Genomic DNA, 13,279 nt, shown 5'->3' with positions numbered 1-13,279 from the left:
TGAAAAATTAATAAAATTTGGGAAAATATTTTATTTGACTATATCTCAAAGACATAGTATCATGTCAATGCCAATAGATATACCTTAATATAAAAGTAGTATAGGGAGTCATTTTATGTATGTGTCAGAATTTATTATCTCTCTTACAGATGGCTTTTTTGAGTTGTTTCTCTTTTTCTTTCTACTGTCACAACAGATCTGCAGTGATTATTCACATATACTCTAGTTGCCTATACAAATATAGCATATTTATGTATATTTATGATAAAATTAAAGGAAATATCAAAAGAAAACAGGTAGGTCTGTAATTCTACTGCTCTCATCCCATAGTTTTGATTTTTCTATTTTCTCTTTCAGTCTTCAGCTTTTTTTTATATATGATTTTAATCATAGTGTATGTATCACTTTATGTCTTTTTTAATTTAACATTTTTTATACCAGAACTGTCATTTTCTACCATGTTGATGTTATGGTTAATTTTTCTTCTTTTTCTCTCTCTTCTGCTTCTCCTTGTCTCATGATACCAGTTTGAACTTTCTATTACAGCTACCTTTCTACTCACGTTGCTTCTATTACACAGCTTCTTTTCTCTCCACCCTTGTGGAGCCTTCTGACCAGAGGTTGCTGCAGCCTCTGCAGTTTTGGGGCTTAGTGCCCAGCACACTTTCCTCTGTTCAATACATAAATGATCATCATTTGCAAGTGAGTACCTTCCTAGTTATTTTCTTAGGAATTTTCTCCACAGTGCACTGCTTCTACATACACTTCCTCTTGGAAAAACATGTATCCTGTTGATAATCCATAAATGCTAAGATACATTGTACATGTAATTTATATTCACAGCCATTTATGCAGTGCATTATTTAGGCAGTTCAGCACCAAGGAGAGTGACTATTTGCTTCAGGTTGGGTTCAAGGTCAGTGGAGGATTTACTGTGTTTAGGCCTCTGTAGTGCTGTTGGCAAGATGTAATTTTTCCATAATAGATGAAAAGCCAAACCCTGTATAAACATGTTTTAATAATGGTGAAAGCACTGGCAGAGCTGTACACTGAGGAAATATTAAAGTTCACACTCCTGTAGCTTAGACTTAATTGAAGCAAATAGTCTTCCTATTTACATTTGGGTTGTTTGTTTTAATATCAGTTCTTGTGGTGGTTTATCACATGTCTTCCATTCCTCTACAGATAACTACTTAACAGCCTGTTCCAAGATTCCATTTGTTATTTGTCTTGTCTGTAGGCCTGGGGACAGATTTACATTTTCCTTTGTGTGCCTTGGAAATCCTTGACATGGTGTCCTGACTTCCTTACCTCTGATTATCTCCAGTGCCAAAGGGCACCTCTTTCTCATTAGCTATTGGTTCACTGAAAGAAAAAATGACTTGAGGGACTTAGGAGGGTTTTGAACCAAGTTCTTTTTGTGTTTGTTTAACAGGTTTATAGTACTAGTTCTAGACTACCCAGAATTGTTTTTAGAGAATCCTCAAAACCTCATATTCTCTTTGAGAAGAAACACTAGCTACTCTTTGTACCTTGTGAATTTGGTAGATTTGTACTGAAATGGGAATCTTTTCTAGGATAGAAAAGAGAGGAAAGCTACTAAATCTGGAAGAAAATGATCCTTTTTTTTTTTTTTTTTTTTGTAAGGCAGAAAGGGACAGTTTTAATGCTTCTGTTTCCTCTCTGCAGGTTGCATTACTTATCCTGCTTCACCTGTCCCTCCCAAGGCTAGGAGAAAATTAAATCTCTTCAAGGGACACTAGAACTGCAGTGCCTTTTCTTTTGCAGTGTGTGAGCTCTTTGAGTTGAGCCTTGATCATCTTCTCAAGGACTTTTAATAGGACTTGAGGATTTATGCCTGAGCACCCCCTGGGATGGACCAATTAGAAAATCTACTACAAAAGCTGCTTGAAAGAATTTCTTGAGTTAATAAGAAACGAGGATCTTTTGTCTTTCAGTGACAATGTTTTGAAGAATGTGATTTGAAGGTTGCCTAAAATTTCATGTAGCCTCTCATACCTCCTCTATTCACATGTGGTAGGATTTGTAATTCTCACAATTATTTGTTTGAGGTTAGTTATCATGTCTCTAAGAAGTACTAGTGGCAATGCAAACAAATTCCCCATCAGGTATTATTGCAGTAGCCTTCAGAGTAGTCCCTCTGCATCCATTTCCACCCCCCTATCAAATATTTATAATACACCATTCTTTTTTTTTTTTAAAGATTTATTTTTATTTATTTATACAAGCACTGGGTACAGTCAGAAGCACGGGAGGGTGAGAGAATTCACCAGAGCCAGAGCGGGGAGCAGAGCAGGCAGAAGGACCGAAGTACACTGCTGAGGGGAGCAGCGGGCAGCAGGAGAGATCTGCACGCCATGTGGGACCCTCCTCTGGTGGCCGGGGAGCAGCCAGGGATCGAACCAGCGTAGCAGAGGCTGCGGGCAGCTTCGCAACCCAGCGCTCAACCGCTGCGCCACCGGGGAGGCCCTAATACACCATTCTTAATGATCATGTCGCTCTTCCCTAAGCTCAAATTACTGTCTGTCTAACTCTGAGACCAAAAATATGGAGTCAACTTTGAGTCCTGTCTTTCACACCCACATACAATCTCTAAGCATACCTTATCAGCTCAACTTTTATAACAGTCCGTATTTAACCACTTTTTACCTCTTCAACTATCACCCTCCTGATTGAGCCAACATCTTCCTTTACCAGGTTTATGAGAGTAGCCTCCTAACTAGTCTCTTGGCTTCTAACTTGCCCACTTAGTCTATTCTCAACACAGCAGGTAGACAAATCCTATTAAAATGTAATTTAGTTCAACAGTGTGCCAGGGGTGGTGGTGGGGGGCAGGGTAGGGGAGGAGACTAGAATTTTCGACTACTTTTACTGGACAACTTTATTTCTACATGCAAAAAAATGAAATCAGATCCTATCCCCTCACACTGTATATAAGAATTAATTCAAAATGAAAATGGATTGAATAACTAAATTTAAGAGCTAAAACTCAAAATTCTTAGGAAACAACATAGGTGTAAATCTTCATGACCAGGATTATACAGCAACTTCTTAAATATGACACCAAAAGCATAAATAACATAAGAAAATAATAGATAAATATGATTTGCATTGAAATCAGAAATTATTGTGTAATAAAACACACCCATAAAAAGTGAAAACAACCCACAAAATGGTAGAAAATATTTGCAAACCATATATCTAAGGAGGTACTTGTGTTTGGACACATAAAGAACTCTTACAAATCAATAATAAAAAGTCATAATCCTTAAAAGTGAGCAAAAGATCTGAATAAACATTTTTCTACAGAATATATAAAATGAATAGCATATAAAGACATTGTTATTAAGCCATTGGTGAAATATAAATCAAAACCACAATGAGATGCTTCTTAATACCAACTTAGGTGACTATGGTCAAAAAGACAGATAATTTCAAGTGTTTAGGATATGGAGAGGTTAGAGCCCTCATACGTTACTGGTGAAATATAAAATGATTTGGTCAATTTTGAAAATAAGTTTGACAGCTCCTCACACTATTAAACATGGAGTTATCATGTGACCCAGCAATTCTACTCTTAGGTATTTGCCCAGGAGAACTAGAAATATCCATATATATCTGCAGAAAAAACTGGTACCTCCATGTTAATAAAAACCTGATTCATAACAGTGAACAAGTGAAAACAACCTAAATGTCCATCAATTGACGGATGAATAAACAAAATGTGGTATAGCCACACAATGGAATGTTCCTCAGCAATAAGGAGAAATGAAGTACTGACATATGTTACAGCACAGATGAACCTTGAAGTCATACTAAGTGATAGAAGTCATAATATTGTATTGTAATATGCCATTTATACAAATGTCCAGAATAGGAAAATCTGTGGTGACAGAAATTATAATAGTGCTTGGTTGGTTGGAAGTTTGTGGGTGGGGAGTGACTGCTGAGGCTGTAGGGTGTTGGAGTGATGAAAATGTTCGAATGTTGATTTTGTTGATGGTTTCACAATTCTGTGAATATACTAAAAACTGTGTCTGTAAATGGTTGTTTGGGATGTTAATTATTTCTCAATATACATGTGTAGAAACAAGTATACTTTGCTCAAAATTCTTCAAAGACTTCTTATTCAAAGTAAAAAGCCAAGTGTTCACAATGGTCCTTGCTGTCTCCCTAACTTGAATATGCACTAGACTTTGCCTTATTTATTCTACTGTGGACACATTGGCCTCTTTTATCTTCCTCAGAAATGTTGGACTTCTAACTTGCTACTTAGGAATCTGCTGTTCCATCTGCCTGGAATACTTTCTCCCATATGTGTCCTATGACTCTTTCTCAACTTCTTCAGATCCGTATCCATCTATCATTTTTATCTAGTCATCTTATTTAAAATCAGCCTTACCACAACAGCTCTTTCTTGTCATGTTATTTTCCTCTACTCCTCTTATACCCACTAACAGAGCACATGTGAGCTCGCGCGCACACACACACCTATGCATACATATTATTAATTTATACTGTAAACTTCTGATAAAGGCAATTTTTTTTTTCTGATATGGCTCACCAATATATTCCAGTACCTAGATTGGTGCTAGTATATAATAGTTCTCATGAATATTTGTTGACTGAATGAAGTGGTATAAGATTTTTACTGAACAACTGGTTAATCTGATTAACTACTAGTTGGAATCTAATTTATTTTTCATGTGCCTTTTCAGATTGGTCAAAATGTAGGATAGAGGTTATTGCCCCAAAGGGGCTACCCTTCGTCATGAATGTGGAAGGGGAAGGTCTCGAGTGCTAGTTGAAGAAAAGGTTAAGAAAGGAAATAGTGTAGAAGGACGACAAAGCAGAAAAGTGCTGGGTGAAAGGCCATACCCTTCCTTTGCAGCTTTAATTAGGGTGAGTATTGGACCTTCTTAAGAATTGAGTAAAAAATCACCAGTATTCTTACTATAGTCAAGTGTCATAAAAAGGAACTGAGTAGGCACAATCCATAAAGAATCATTTGTTCTCTTAGTATTCCTGTTGGATATTGACTTGCTTTATTATTATTTTTAAACACTCCTAATGATATGCAATTAAAGGAGTATTTTTTGGAAGACATTCTGTTTGAAAAGTAGTAGATGGAAATGTTATTTCTGTTTGAACGTGAATGAGAGATGGGTCATTTAAATGGAATGGGTTAATATTATCTCTACAATTATTTTTTTAATTGATAATTTAAGAACTAGTTCCATTGTAATTCTCTATAGGGCACCATACAACAGATGTTTTCTGTGTGAGATAGTTTTTCACGTAATGTCACAAAGCTTTTTCTTAAATTACTGGGTAATTTGACTATATGCTTGGCCATGAAACTGCATATTGTTTTGTTGAAAAATTGATTCAAGTTTCTTTTACATTTATTCCTTTACATTTAAAATAATAAAGCCAAATTTCTAACATTATTTTCCTCTAGGTTATAGCATATAGTATGTACTCTTTGAGGTGGGGTGAAAGAACTATTAAAAGTATTCATACTGTGAAATAAAGCCTGTGTCATGCCCAGTGCTTTGTAATATTTGGAAAATACCATCTTATCAATAATATTTTTAAAACATTTCTCTATTTTAAAAGAGATATTTTCTTTCTTTCTTTCTTTTTTTAATAATAAATTTTATTTTTATATTCCCCATACAATTGCAACCCCCCCATTCTGACCCCAATCCCTCCCCTCCCGCCCCCCACCCCCCAAAAAGTGTCTCTGGTTCATAGTTTTTTGTTGATTTTGATTTTCACTTTCTTATAGTTATTCATTTTCCTGGTCCCTTATTTAAGTTTTCTAGATTCCTGCTATGAGTGAGACCATCCGGTATTTTTCTTTTTCTTTCTGGCTTATTTCGCTGAGCATGATCCCTTCCAGCGCCATCCATGTTGCTGCAAATTGCATGTGTTTATCTTTTTTGAATGCTGAGTAATATTCCATGGTATATATGTACCACATCTTCTTGATCCAGTCATCTATTTTTGGGCATTTGGACTGTTTCCAAAGCTTAGCTATTGTAAATAGTGCTGCTATAAACATAGGGGTGCAGGTGTTCTTTGGAATTGATGTTTCTGTGTCCTTTGGGTAAATACCTAGGAGTGGGATTGCTGGATCATATGGAAGCTCTATGTTTAGTAGGTCGAGAAATCTCCACACAGCTCTCCATAGGGTTGGACCAGTTTGCACTCCCACCAACAGTGCAGGAGAGTTCCTTTTTCTCCACACCCTCGCCAACATTTGTTGTTGCTAGTTTTTTTAATATGTGCCATTCTCACTGGTGTAAGATGGTATCTCATGGTAGTTTTGATTTGCATTTCCCTGATTACAAGTGATGTTGAACATTTTTTTCATATGCCTGTTGGCCATTTGCATTTCTTCTTCAGAGAAGTTTCTTTTTAGTTCTTCTGCCCATTTTTTGACTGGATTATTTTCTTTGTTGTTGTTGAGTCTCATCAGCTGTTTGCAGATTTTTGTGATCAGTCCTTTATCATTAGTGTTGTGTGCAAAAATGTTCTTCCAGTTGGTGGGGTTTCTCTTTGTTTTTGTTATTGTCTCTTTTGCTGTGCAGAAGCTCTTTAATTTGATGTAGTCCCAGCTGTTTGTCTTTGCCTTCACTATAAAATACTTAGAAGGAAATATAGGCGAAACACTACGTGATATTCACATCAAAGACATCTTTTTTTTTTTAACGATTTATTTATTTATTTATACAAGCACTGGGTACAGTCAGAAGTGCGGGAGGGTGAGAGAATTCACCAGAGCCAGAGTGGGGAACAGAACAGGCAGACTGACCAAACACACTGCTGAGGGAAGCAGCGGGCGGCAGGAGAGGTTGCGCGCCATGTGGCACCCTTGCTGGTGGCAGGGGATCGAACCAGCGCTGCAGAGGCTGCTGGCAGCTTCGCAGCCCAGCGCTCAACCGCTGCGCCACCGGGGAGGCCCAAAAGACATATTTTCATGGAAAGTAATTATGGTGATGAATTCAGTTTTAAATTAAAGTAACAATTCTATAGAAGGGAGAGAAGAATGGTTTAACATAGCCCCAGTCCTCCGATTAGAATTGGTTCAAGTGAGGCTGATAGAGCAGAATAAGAATAGACCCTACATTATTAGGTGTATTTGCAGCATTAAGGGCCTTATGTGTTCTATGAAATTGGCAAATTAGCTATACATGAATTTTAAATAATAAAAGTCAAGGTGTACTCATGGTATTCATAAATTATGACTTGCTTGATAACATTTGTATTTGTGGATACCAGACCTCTTGTCACGTGGTCCTGGAGGGTCAAACCTGGTCTCCTTCCTTGTTGAATATATTATCCTACTTTTTACTCATGCTATATAAATATGTTATATGTGCGTTCTAGGTAATGTATCTGACTTGTGCAAACAGGTAGAGTCTTTGTGAGACAAGTCTTTATGAGATCAGTTCCGAGGGAGGACTTTCTTCTCTCTGGAACAGTTCAGTGAAATTCTGTACCAAATACTCAGGAGCAGTGCGACTTGGAAGAGAGTAGAACCTGGCAGATACTCAAGCATTTGTTCCCGCCACTGAGCAATACAGAGATTTCTTAGAGATCCAGAGCAACACCTGCTTGAGGAAATCTGTGTGGCTCATTTGTCCAATGTGCAGGCTGCCTGGTAATTAATATAAATACTTCAGGATAAGTAGCCCCTTTCTTAATATTCAGGACCATTCTGGCCAGAAGTGGCCCATCTTCCTGCTATTGTGTAGGACTGGGAAAACTTAAAGTACGGCAGTGTGTAACAATCAAAATTTAAATTATTTTTACAAATTCTAACCATGATTTGTGGGTATCCTCTAGAGGTTTAACTTGATTTTATTATACATATCATTACCTTGATTTTGGAAAGTACAAAATGCAGTGGGAAAAAGTATTTGTTCAGTATTCCAAAAACCAAAAAATAATCAAAGTTTAAAACTGTTTCCCAGCAGAAATTTTGGTGCAGAATCTATTAGACTTGCCCTACATTAAGAAATCTGTCTTCATGTTCATTTAATTCATCCAAGTTTAAGTTGGGGCTTTGTATTTATGTTTTGTTATTTAAATTTATGTAAAATTTGATATATTTTTTTAATTGAGGTGGTAGCAATAATTCACAACACTTTATGTTTTGGGGATATGGTTTCATATCTCTTCAGATGTGTGTTACCATACCACACCCACCACCAACAGCACCAGTAATCAATCCTCCACCACCGTCCATCAGGCCAGTTCCCCCCTTGGCTCCTCACCCCCACCTGGAAGCCTCTATTCTTGAGTGGAATTTTGAGGGTTTGTTTTGGTTTAGTTTTCTCTGTATTTTTTAACTCATCCAAGCTGAAATCAGGTTTTATATTTATATTTTATTAATTCATCTAAGCTTAAGTTGAAGCTTTATATTTTATTGAAGTCTACCTGAAGTGGGATTTGGGGTGAGAGATGGGAGAGGAGTTGGGTGGAAAAGGGTGACAAGCCACTATTTCATCTCTTTTCTACTTTCAACCTAGTGTCTTTGGTGTCCCCCATGCCTTCAATCAGGGGTCATCACATCCACCCACTCTTGTACTAAGGAACCCAGAATCTACATTTTACTGCAGCCTTGAGGCTAGTTCCGAAGAGTCTCCCACCTAGGCAGTCCCCTTAAATGGCTAATGTAATTCGCCAGACAGGTGCCACTTGATAGTTTGTCCACCATTGTTAGCACAAGACCCTAAAATGGAATAGTTGCCAGCTATTCCCAGGGTCAAATTAAGGGCATGTCAGTTATATTTTTAGAAACTAAAAAAATAGTTTTTGTTCAATGAGTTGTTTAGTCATGTGTAATTCTGACTTGAAAAAAAATATCTTACTGACAGCACCCCTGGAACCTGTTGAGTAGCTTTTTTAGAGGGAATAAGCAAACTACTGTGCTTCATTTGCAGAAAATTTTGATAATTTTCATGCCATAATTTGGAAAAATAAAAAAAAATTACAGTAGGCTCTTTAGGTTTTCTGGCCTTCATTAATAATTAAAAGATCAATAAATGTACTGTAGCAAAAGTTTCCACACAAGTATAAATGTGTACAATTGAATCAATAAGGTACATTAAACGATGTCCCCTGCAACCAAGCTGACGGAGAGAGTGCAAAGTGGGTTTAAAAAAAAAATCAATAAAAGGAGGAAAATGGAAGGAGTTTGTCCTGAAAATGGGTTTTGATCATCCTTCTTTATCGCTCCCTTTAGCTTCTATAATGTTACACTTTTACGGGAAGTGTGAGAAAGCAAGTATTCTTCTCATCGAGATGTGGTTGGTACTGAATGGAAGCCTATGTTGTTCTTAGCCTTCACCTTGAACGACCTTCTGTGTAATTAGATAATATGTGTTTTAACTGTCCTTCCAAGTTAGAGGTTTTGAGTTATTTTTCGGCACAGCCTTTCATCTTTCACATTTCATTCTTGCTCCACATTTCCCTTTTCCTTTCATACTTCTTGATTTCACAAGTCTTGCATTGTTTAAAATGAGTGGTAATAAATTTTATTGTTTGTTTCGGTATAGTAAATACTGTAATGTGCTTATTGATTACTTTATTGTTCTAATATATATATCAAAGAAGGATTTTTTTATGTGTGTTCAGAAAAGCCAAGTTGTAATTGCAGTCTTTAAAGACCCTGGTATTAGATTGTTTCCTTAAATGTCACGCTTTGACAAACATTTAAAATTGAATATTTTGATTACTGTTTTGTAGGGTAGGAATATGTCTCTGTAGTGTGCCACCTATTTCCACTTTAAAATGTCAGGCTTTTACCCCCCACTAGCTGGAATATCAAAAACATATTAGAAACAAATGTGGTCATCCTTCTTTGGCGTACAGGAGTACAGACAAACACAGCAGCCCAGAGAAAACCTTTCCTCTGTGGGATGGGAAGGTGTCCTAATGATATCTCTTAAGCTGACTTTTCTCATCTGTAAAATTATGATATGAGATCCCAAAAATATCATTACCTTCAACAATAAGTTCCCTGATTCTGTGGCTTCCAGAACTATCCTTTATCCTTATAACTATACCTTTGTTCCAAACAGAGCAAACTGGAATCTCCATTACATCACATTTTATTATGGTTTTTTTTTTTAACAGAAATGCTCAGTTTTCCTAGTTGATAGTGTTACATGCTGTGATTTCATTAAATGATACAGATTTGTTACCATCTATGTACTCTATCTGCAGATATTAAAACTCCAACATACTGCAGATTCTTTAGCTCTGGGAGTTCTGAAAAGCAAATGACAAAGGTCTGAAGTTGATTGCTGGCACTTCTTGATTTTCACCTCATTGCCTTTTCCCAGCTGATTCCCTTAGGAAAGCAAGGTGGGTGGACCATAGCAGTTTCCAAAGATCCCTTCATGTCTGAAGGTGGTGAATTATAGTTAGCATGGTTTTGTTTCTGTTGGTTGCAGATAAGAATTTATGATTTCAGAGGAACTTTTCCATTATAATAGGTTACAGAGTGGTTCTGTGGCTTCAACATAGTCTCTCCATCAGGATTTTCAGAAAGTCCTTCTCCAAGGTAAAGGAGTGGAAGAGATGATCTTTGTATTAGTTTCCTAGGGTATGGTAACAATGGACCATGACTACAAACAACAGTAGCTTAAAACAACAAAAGTGCATTGTCTTACAGTTCTGTAGGCCAGAAGCCTGAAATTCACATGTGAGTTGGTTCCTGTAGCCTTATGTTTATTGCAGCACTATTTATAATATGTAAAACCTGGAAATAATCCAAATGCCCAAAAATAGATGACTGGATCAAGAAGATGTGGTACATATACACAATGGAATATTATTCAGCAATCAAAAAAGATGAACTCATGCCATTTGCAGAAACATGAATGAAGATAGAAGGAATTATGCTCAGTGAAATAAGTCAGAAGGAAAAAGACAAATATCAGATAGTTTCACTTATAGCAGAAATATAGGGGACCCAAATAAGACGGGAAAAATGATAAAACACAACAAAACAAAACAAAAACAGACAATTATAAACCAGAGACATCCTGCAGGGGAGGAGGAGGGAGAGGAATCAGAGGGAGGAACGGAGTGAGCACAGGGGACTGAGGTGATGGTGCACGGGTGCATTGGTGAAGGAAACTCTATGGTGACTACACCTGAAGGGGGTGGGGAAGCAAATATTGTTTAAAAATGAACAATGATGTAAAAAATATATAAAAAATTAAATTAATAATAATAATAATAATAATAATAATAATAAAGTAAGCTTTCACTTAAAAAATGTGAGTTTGGTGGGCTACCTGAAGGGAGGATCATTCTTTGCCTCTTTGTGGCCCCTGGTAGTTTGCTGATGATCCTTGACCTGTGCTGCAGATTTGTAGTCTTTTGGTGATACCTGGTTTTCTGAATATGTGTGTTTGTATCTGTTCTCTTTTTCCTATAAAGCTACCTACCAGTCACATTGAATTAGGGACTGCTCTAATGCCTTTATCTTAACATGGTTATATCTTCAAAGACCTTATTTCCATATAAGTTCAGTTTCACAGGTGCTGTTCATTAGGACTTCGATATCCCATTTTGGGGGACTAATTCAACCCATAATAACCAAAGCTTTTTTTTTTTTTTATGTCTAAATGCAGAGAGCCTCATGGTAAGAGATTGAACCTGAAGATCAGCAATCTGAACAATGTATTTGGAAAACAGTTCTCTGGTACAAGGAAATATGAGAAAGCTTTTTAAAGCACAGTGCTTTTGGTGCATTGAAAAACTGGGACTGTGTTTTTCTTTAGAGCATTCAGACAAAGTCAAGGATAAATCACCACACTGGCTGTGGCTTACTCTAATACCATTTGATGCTTCTGACATGTTTGTAAAACCCAAGATTCATTTGTGCATAGCGGTTATTATCTTTGTGTGGAAAATAACTGAGCTTATGGTGCTTTACAATATCACAGTCACTGGACCTTCCATATAGCATTGATATCTGCTCTTACTACGGGGTATATTTTATGTAGTACCGTTTGTTTTAATTTGTTGTTGTTAGTTTTCTGCTATGTGGATAGTGTAATTATTTAGGATGTATGAAATACTTTTATTTTTGTTCCTCACCTCCAATAATACCTACACTTTTTGTGGAGAATGCTATGAAGGTATACCCTGTAGAGAGTTTGACTCATCAATATGGAGGGAGAGTTCCAGGAAGGGACTAGTTGACAGTGAGGTCTGTCTTTTGACTGGACCAGACTATTAGGTGTGGACTGTCTTTTACTCTGTGTTTACACCCTAGTGCAATTAGATGTAATTTGTATCAGAGAAGGGAGCTGTCACTGTGTGTGAACTGGTTACTTACTGTCACATCCAGAGCAGTTTGATGCGCAGGTGACAAATTTGCTTTGTTCTGCTTTCCTGGGGAGGGCTGAAAGGTCAGAAAGAATCCAATGAGTACTGAGGCCAGTAAATCAAAACCATTAGTAGGGAATGTTGCCTGAACCCCATACTCTGCCCTCTTAATTTTTTGAATCTACTAATTTAATTCTTATGGGAATTTTCAGTTATGAAAATCTTGAAGCAAGATTTAAGTTGACTACATCTTAGTTTTCTTTCACTTAATAGCATTTTGCCTTTTTGATTTTTAAGGTTGCTGTTTTAGCTCTCAGTGTTTAGTGGTAGAAAACTTCTTTTTTTAAATAATAGGGGACAGATTGGGTGTTCATTCTTATTTGCTATATGTGTTTCAATAACTTGGTAAAAAATGAATTTTACAAGACTGGAAGTATATTCTAGAGGTTTAAATTGTTTATATATCGATTTCAAGGTTTACATATTGATTGAAGGCGCGTACTTATGAACCGTATAAGATAGATACAGCTTCAATATATTTTTTAGTCCTAAGGAGTGGGGGGAGACAATAACTAGAGAGAATTATTGAGTCACAAACCAGGAGTGGATCCCTGGAGTTTATCTAATCCTCCTGTGTCTCGGGGCAGGTCTGCCACTGGCTCAGTGAGACTGTGCCCAAATCAGTCCCCACAAATATGCTCTTTAAGGGCTCACTGAGTAGTTGTAGGAATAAGGGGTGCCAGTTTGGGCTTGGTGATGTTGAAAACCTCTTAAATTACATTCACATTACAGATGACTTCTATAAGGTTTGAAGTGAATTCTGATGCTGTTAATATTGATTTTAATTTTCTTTCCCTTTTCCTTCTCTGCTTGGGATAAAATGTTAATTAACTCTCACCTA

The 13,279-nt window shown here is 36.8% G+C and overlaps 1 protein-coding gene across 14 annotated transcripts in view; it reads left to right on the top strand.

The window, feature by feature from the left end:
- Positions 1–13,279, top strand: part of ENOX1 (ecto-NOX disulfide-thiol exchanger 1) — a 522,650-nt gene that overhangs the window by 42,993 nt on the left and 466,378 nt on the right. For 2 of the 14 annotated variants that reach the window (XM_037526959.2, XM_054701772.1), the window contains one exon: positions 4,740–4,923. The exons of the other annotated variants lie outside the window; for them this stretch is intronic. The gene's annotated coding sequence lies outside the window, so the exon portion shown is untranslated. Of the gene's footprint in view, positions 1–4,739; positions 4,924–13,279 lie in introns of those variants that run through there. 14 annotated transcript variants of the gene reach the window in all.

The sequence above is a fragment of the Talpa occidentalis genome, unplaced genomic scaffold (assembly GCF_014898055.3).
Source record: "Talpa occidentalis isolate TD23 unplaced genomic scaffold, MPIMG_talOcc4v2.1 talOcc4.5, whole genome shotgun sequence".
In the NCBI taxonomy this organism is placed as follows: Eukaryota; Metazoa; Chordata; class Mammalia; order Eulipotyphla; family Talpidae; genus Talpa; species Talpa occidentalis.
This window is presented reverse-complemented; position numbering and strand designations above follow the sequence as displayed.